Here is a 5948-nt window from a genome sequence, read left to right as displayed (position 1 = left end):
ATACAACGGGATAGTATGCAGTGATATAAAGAAATGAGCTATCAAGCACAAAAAGACATGGAGGAACCTTCAATGCACATTGCTATTAAAAGAAGACAATCTGAAAAGCTACATACTGAATGTTTCCAAGTATATGACTTTCTAGAAAAAGCAAAAACTATGAGATAGTAAAAAGATCTTTGGTTGCCAGGGATACAGGGCAGGAAGGGATGAACAGGCAGAGCACAGGTCACTGAAACTCTTTTGTATGTTGTAATGGTGAGTACATGTCATTATACATTTATCAAAACACAGAATGTATGGCCCGGGCGCTGGGGATGGCTCCTTGGCCTCTGCCCCAGGCGCTAGAGTGGCTCTGGTCACGGCAGAGCGACGCCCCGGAGGGGCAGAGCATCGTCCCCTGGTGGGCAGAGCGTCGCCCGCCCCCTGGTGGGCGTGCCGGGTGGATCCCGGTCGGGTGCATGCGGGAGTCTGTCTGACTGTCTCTCCCGGTTTCTAGCTTCAGAAAAATACAAAAACAAAACAAAACAAAACAAAAAAACCACACAGAATGTACAACACAGAAAGTGAACCCTAATATAAACTATGGACTTATAGTTAATTATAATGTATCAAATATGCAATCATCAGTTATAAAAAATTACCACACATGCAAGATGCTAATAATAGAGGAACTAGGGATGGCTGAGGGTTTATATAGAAACCTCTATAAACTGAAACTGCTTTCTAAAATTCTGTTAAGAAAAAAGTATAAAGATTGAGGTTCATTCTTCCCATCAGATCTGATTGGAGGGCCATGGCAGAGCCCCCGTAATTTATCACAGTTCATTGATACGAGGGTTCAGAGGCAGCCCAGATACTTGAAGAGGGAAGAAGGAAGCAGGAAAATGGATTTTGTATGAACAGAAACCCTATCAAAAAATTAAAAATTATGGCCTGGCCTGTGCTGGCACAGTGGATAGATCGCTGACCTGGAATGCTGAGGTCACCAGTTCGAAACCCTGGGCTTGGCTGTTCAAGGCACATACAAGAAGCAACCAATGAACAACTAAAGTGAAGCAACTATGAACTGACGCTTCTCATCTCCCACCTCCTCTCTCTGTAAAATCAATAAATTATTTTAAAAAATTAAAAATTGCTCTTTTCAGCCCTGGCCGGTTGGCTCAGTGGTAGAGCGTCAGCCTGGCGTGCAGGAGTCCCGGGTTCGATTCCTGGCCAGGGCACACAGGAGAAGCGCCCATCTGCTTCTCCACCCCTCCCCCTCTCCTTCCTCTCTGTCTCTCTCTTCCCCTCCCGCAGCCAAGGCTCCATTGGAGCAAAGTTGGCCCAGGCACTGAGGATGGCTCTATGGCCTCTGCCTCAGGTGCTAGAATGGCTCTGGTTGCAGCAAAGCAACACCCCAGATGGGCAGAGCATCGCCCCCTGGTGGGCGTGCTGGTGGATCCCGGTAGGGCGCATGCAGGAATCTGACTGCCTCACCATTTCCAGCTTCGGAAAAATACAAAAAAATAATAATAATAAAAATCGCTCTTTTCTCTGCTCTTTAATATATCCCTTATACCCACCCTGCCTCACATCTCTTACATTTTTTTAGGTTTTTATTTATTCATTTTTAGAGCATCTCTTGCATTTTTACTTACACCTGAACCAAATTCTATAGTCAGACTGTTCATCGAGTCTCGTTCAGACCCACATGTAGAGATTCAGTTAGTTTTACTAGCCTAGCCTCTGATCAGTCCCAGGCAAGGCAGCTGGGCTCTTTGTAATCTCCTGCCCAGCTTTGTATCCCATGTGCCTGGAATACACCCAGATATCAGTCGACCCATGGAGGCATCTTCTTACATTGGCATCTGTTGGCTTTTCCCAATTTATTGACCTGGACTTCTGTGTCCCAATTTCGGGTCTACTCCCAACGAGAATATAAAGTCCAAGAGGGCAGGAAATAATATTTTCACTGTTCTGCTCTCTGATGTGTCGCCTGAACTCAAAACAATACCTTACTCATAAAAAGAATGAAAACAGTACTTGTATAAAAGAAATGGGAAAATTAAGAAAGGAGAAATTGTTTTTTTTGGAAAAAGCTCTCTTTTTTCTCTAAGATTATATGTCCTTCCTACTTCTTCACTGTTAAATGGCTTTTCTCAAGTTACAGTTGTCTCTGTGGGAGGGACATTTACTTTTCACTGCCATTCTTAGTACATTTTGGTACTACCCATCTAAAAATAAATAAATACAAATTTTAAATTAATTTAAGTCCTTTTCTGATAGCAAATTAAAAAAAAATTTTTATTGATTGATTTTAGTGAGAGAGGAAAGAAGAGAGAGAGAAACAGGAACATCAATCTACTCCCTTGTGTGCCCTGACCAGGGACTGAACCAGCAACTCTGCACCTCAGAACGATGCTCCAACCAACTGAGCTATCTGGCCAGGGCTCTGATAGCAAATTTTTAAATGTCCATAATTGGCAAAATAAAAACTTTTTAATTGCAATGTTATGTTAATTTTCTAAGTTTACTTAATTTTTTTCTTTTTTTTTACTAATAGCAAAACCTCCGAATCCCAAAGCACTGAGTACAGTGTCTTGCACATACGTGGCACTCAGATATTTGATGACTAAATGAACCATCTCTCGTTTGAAATGCTTTAGCTTAGTGCATGGACTTTAGAAATAAAAATAAAAGGTCTTCATCATGACATCGTTAAGGGCTCTTATCTCCTGTCACTGTGCTCTAACAAACTCCTAATTGCTTTCTCTATGACCAGGTTCTCCCACACTCCCCCATTGTCTATCTGCAAGCACACTTGGGGTCCAGGCAGGGTGTGGGGAAGGCTGGGAGGCTTGGAGACTTCCAAGGGCTCCTGATGCCCATGGAGGTGGGTTGCAGGTAACGCTGTGTTTGCATTTGGTTGTTACAAACACAGATTTCAGCACCATAGGATCAAAGTGAAAGTGGAGGGTGGCCTGAAGTCTGGGTGGAAAGATCCTGCCCCTGCCCTCTTCCCTGACACAGACTTCCTCCAGAGGCCATGTCTTCCTCATCTCTGAATCTTGGAGTCTAGCAGAATGTGACCTTATTTAGAAGTCATATCAATACAGGTGAGGTCATACTGGAATTGGGGGACAGAGGACTTAATCCAATATGACTTGTTTCCTCACAAGAGGAAGAAAAGAGCACGTGAAGAGGCAGACATGCAGGGAGAGTGCCATGTGCCACCCAGGTGGAGACGAGCACAGCAGCTGCAGGCCTGGGGCTGCCCCGAGCCCTTCTGCAGAGAGAGGAGGGCAGGGGCAGGAAGTCTTTCTCCCGGAGTCTCAGGGAGTGCGGCCTGCCAGACCTGGACGCTGGACTTCTAGTGTCCAAGACGAGAATAAATTTCTGTTATCATCCAGTCTGGACTTCGTTACAGCAGCTCAAAGAAATAACAATTTTAAATGTAATACTTGCCCACTAAGTGACAATTTCACCCACCACCTTCTTTTGTTGGATTTATACCTTGGTGATAATCTACATTGAACTATATGTATTGATTAAGCTCCGTGAGGTAAGTATTCCTTTTTTATCTCCCCACCCAAATCCTTCCACTCCCTGGAAACACATGCTGAAATGCTTCACGCAATACAAACGAGGTCCCACTTGAGCAGCTGGGCACTCTGGGTCATCTTCCTCCGGGTGTGTTGTAGGCAGGCTCCTCACCCGGCGCTGTGCCCATGGGCCCTGTGGACCAGCAAAATGCAGATCCTGGTTCTGAAGCCTGAGCACAGCCTGAGCTTCTGCATTTTCAACCCTTTGGTCCTATGGGTGCTGCTGGGCCTCACACACACTTGGAGCAGCAAGGCCTTGTTTTTCTTCTTCTCCTTTTCCAAGCGAGAGGAGGGGAGACAGATAGATTCCCGCATGCACCTGACTGGGATCCACCCAGCAACCCCGTCTGGCCAGGTCCTGTCTGTAGGCACCTTTTAGAAGACAGCAAAGCTGACCTGAAGAAAGGATGAAACAGGTTTCCCAAATGGAAGTGTGAATCAGGGGAGAGTCCAGCCAGCAAGGAACACCCACTCCAATGGGAATATAGGGCAAAGCACACCTCGCCAGGGTTATTTATTTGCTGAGGATTTATCTTTTGGATTCCAATATACTGATGGAAAAACGGTTAAAATGCCTTGCACAAAATCATAGAAACTTTGTCATCAGCTCCAATAGCTACCTGCTTGTCAGTGTCTCTAATTTCTCTCTGGGATTTTAATTATTACCTAAGTCTAGATGCTCTGAACCCTTAAAAATGCTTTACTGGTTCTGGTCAAGATGGTGGCATAGGTAGATGCCGTAATCAAATCTTTCCACAACCACATCAAAATTGCAACTAAACTCAGAATCATCATTCAGAACCACCTGACATTTGGTTGAACAGAAGTCTTACAACTAAGGATATAAACAAAAAGCCATTCAAGACTGGTAGGAGCCTGACCAGGCGGTGGCGCAGTGGATAGAGCGTCGGACTGGGATGCGGAGGACCCAGGTTCGAGACCCCAAGGTCGCCAGCTTGAGCGTGGGCTCATCCGGTTTGAGCAAAGCTCACCAGCTTGTACCCAAGGTCACTGGCTCGAGCAAGGGGTTTCTCAGTCTGCTGAAGGCTCACGGTCAAGGCACATATGAGAAAGCAATCAATGAACAACTAAGGTGTTAACAACGAAAAACTGATGATTGATGCTTCTCATCTATCTCCCTTCCTGCCTTCCTGTATGTCCCTATCTATCCCTCTCTCTGACTCTCTATCTCTGTAAAAAAAAAAAAAAAAAAAAAAAAAAAGACTGATGGGAGGGCCAGAGACAAGGACCAGGATGGTCCCACACCCATGTGTGATGGATGAAAATCAGGAGGGACATCTTGGCTGCAGAGGTTCCCCCTGAGGAGAGAGGGGTTCCAGCCCCACGCCAGGACCACCAGCCCCATGTTTCAGTGCCAGGAGGAGAAGTCCTCATAACTTCTGGCTGTAAAAATCAGCAAGGATTGTGGCTGAGGGAGACGGAGGGCTGCTGGAACCCCAGGTGTTCCTCTTAAAGGGCTAGTGCATGGACTTACTTGGACTCACTCACTCTGAGCTCTAGCACTGGGGCAGCAGCTTGAAGGCACCAGAGCCATATGGGGAGAAACTGAATTGTCCAGCAGCAGGGATAGAGCTGGGGACAGCTTTGTCCCAGAGAGAAGTGCTACAGAGGTCACTGTTCCTTTAATGAGCCCTTCCTCTACAGAGTCAGCAGGCGGGTGTCATATCTGAGTCTTCCTCAACCTGGCTCACAGTTTGCTCCCCTCCCTTCCCTGGTGATTACCTGAGACCCTGCCCCATCAACTTGAGAGTCTACCCAAGCTGATTGCAATGGCTTTTCCATACAAGTAGCAGGTGTTGGCTCATGCCTCAGACTTTCCTAAAATCTCTCAAAAAGCAGCATCTGGCCTTGACATGCCTGGTTCCTCTCATTAAGTGGCCCCAGGCCAGACACTAGCACCAGCCAGCTTTGGTTCACAGCTAGGCTGCTCCTGGGCACCTCCAAGCCCAGAAAAAGTAGCAGCCATCTGCAAATTGCTTTGTAGCTCATGCCAGGTGGCTCCAGGCAGGGCACAGGTTGCAGCTGACCTTGGCCTATACTTCCTCGGAGGCTACAGAGCCAGCACACCCAGTGGATAGCTTTAAACCACACGGAAGCACCACCCAACCTCCCCCACGAGGGACACACTCAGCAAACATGAGGGCCCTGCTGAAGTGAGTCCTGCTCCAGGGGGTGGGCCCCTGCGCAGCTGGTCCTCCACAGTGGTTGCAGTCAGTCAACCCGGGGTAAGTCCCTTCCATTAACATGCCCACAGTAATCAAGGCTCAAAAGCGACTGGAGGGTGTATACAGCCCACACTGGGGCAAACCTGGAGTGCCCAGCTTGGGTGAGCAGGGAGGCTGT

Source organism: Saccopteryx leptura, chromosome 3 (genome assembly GCF_036850995.1).
Source record: "Saccopteryx leptura isolate mSacLep1 chromosome 3, mSacLep1_pri_phased_curated, whole genome shotgun sequence".
Classification (NCBI taxonomy): domain Eukaryota; kingdom Metazoa; phylum Chordata; class Mammalia; order Chiroptera; family Emballonuridae; genus Saccopteryx; species Saccopteryx leptura.
Note: the sequence above shows the minus strand (reverse complement) of the source record.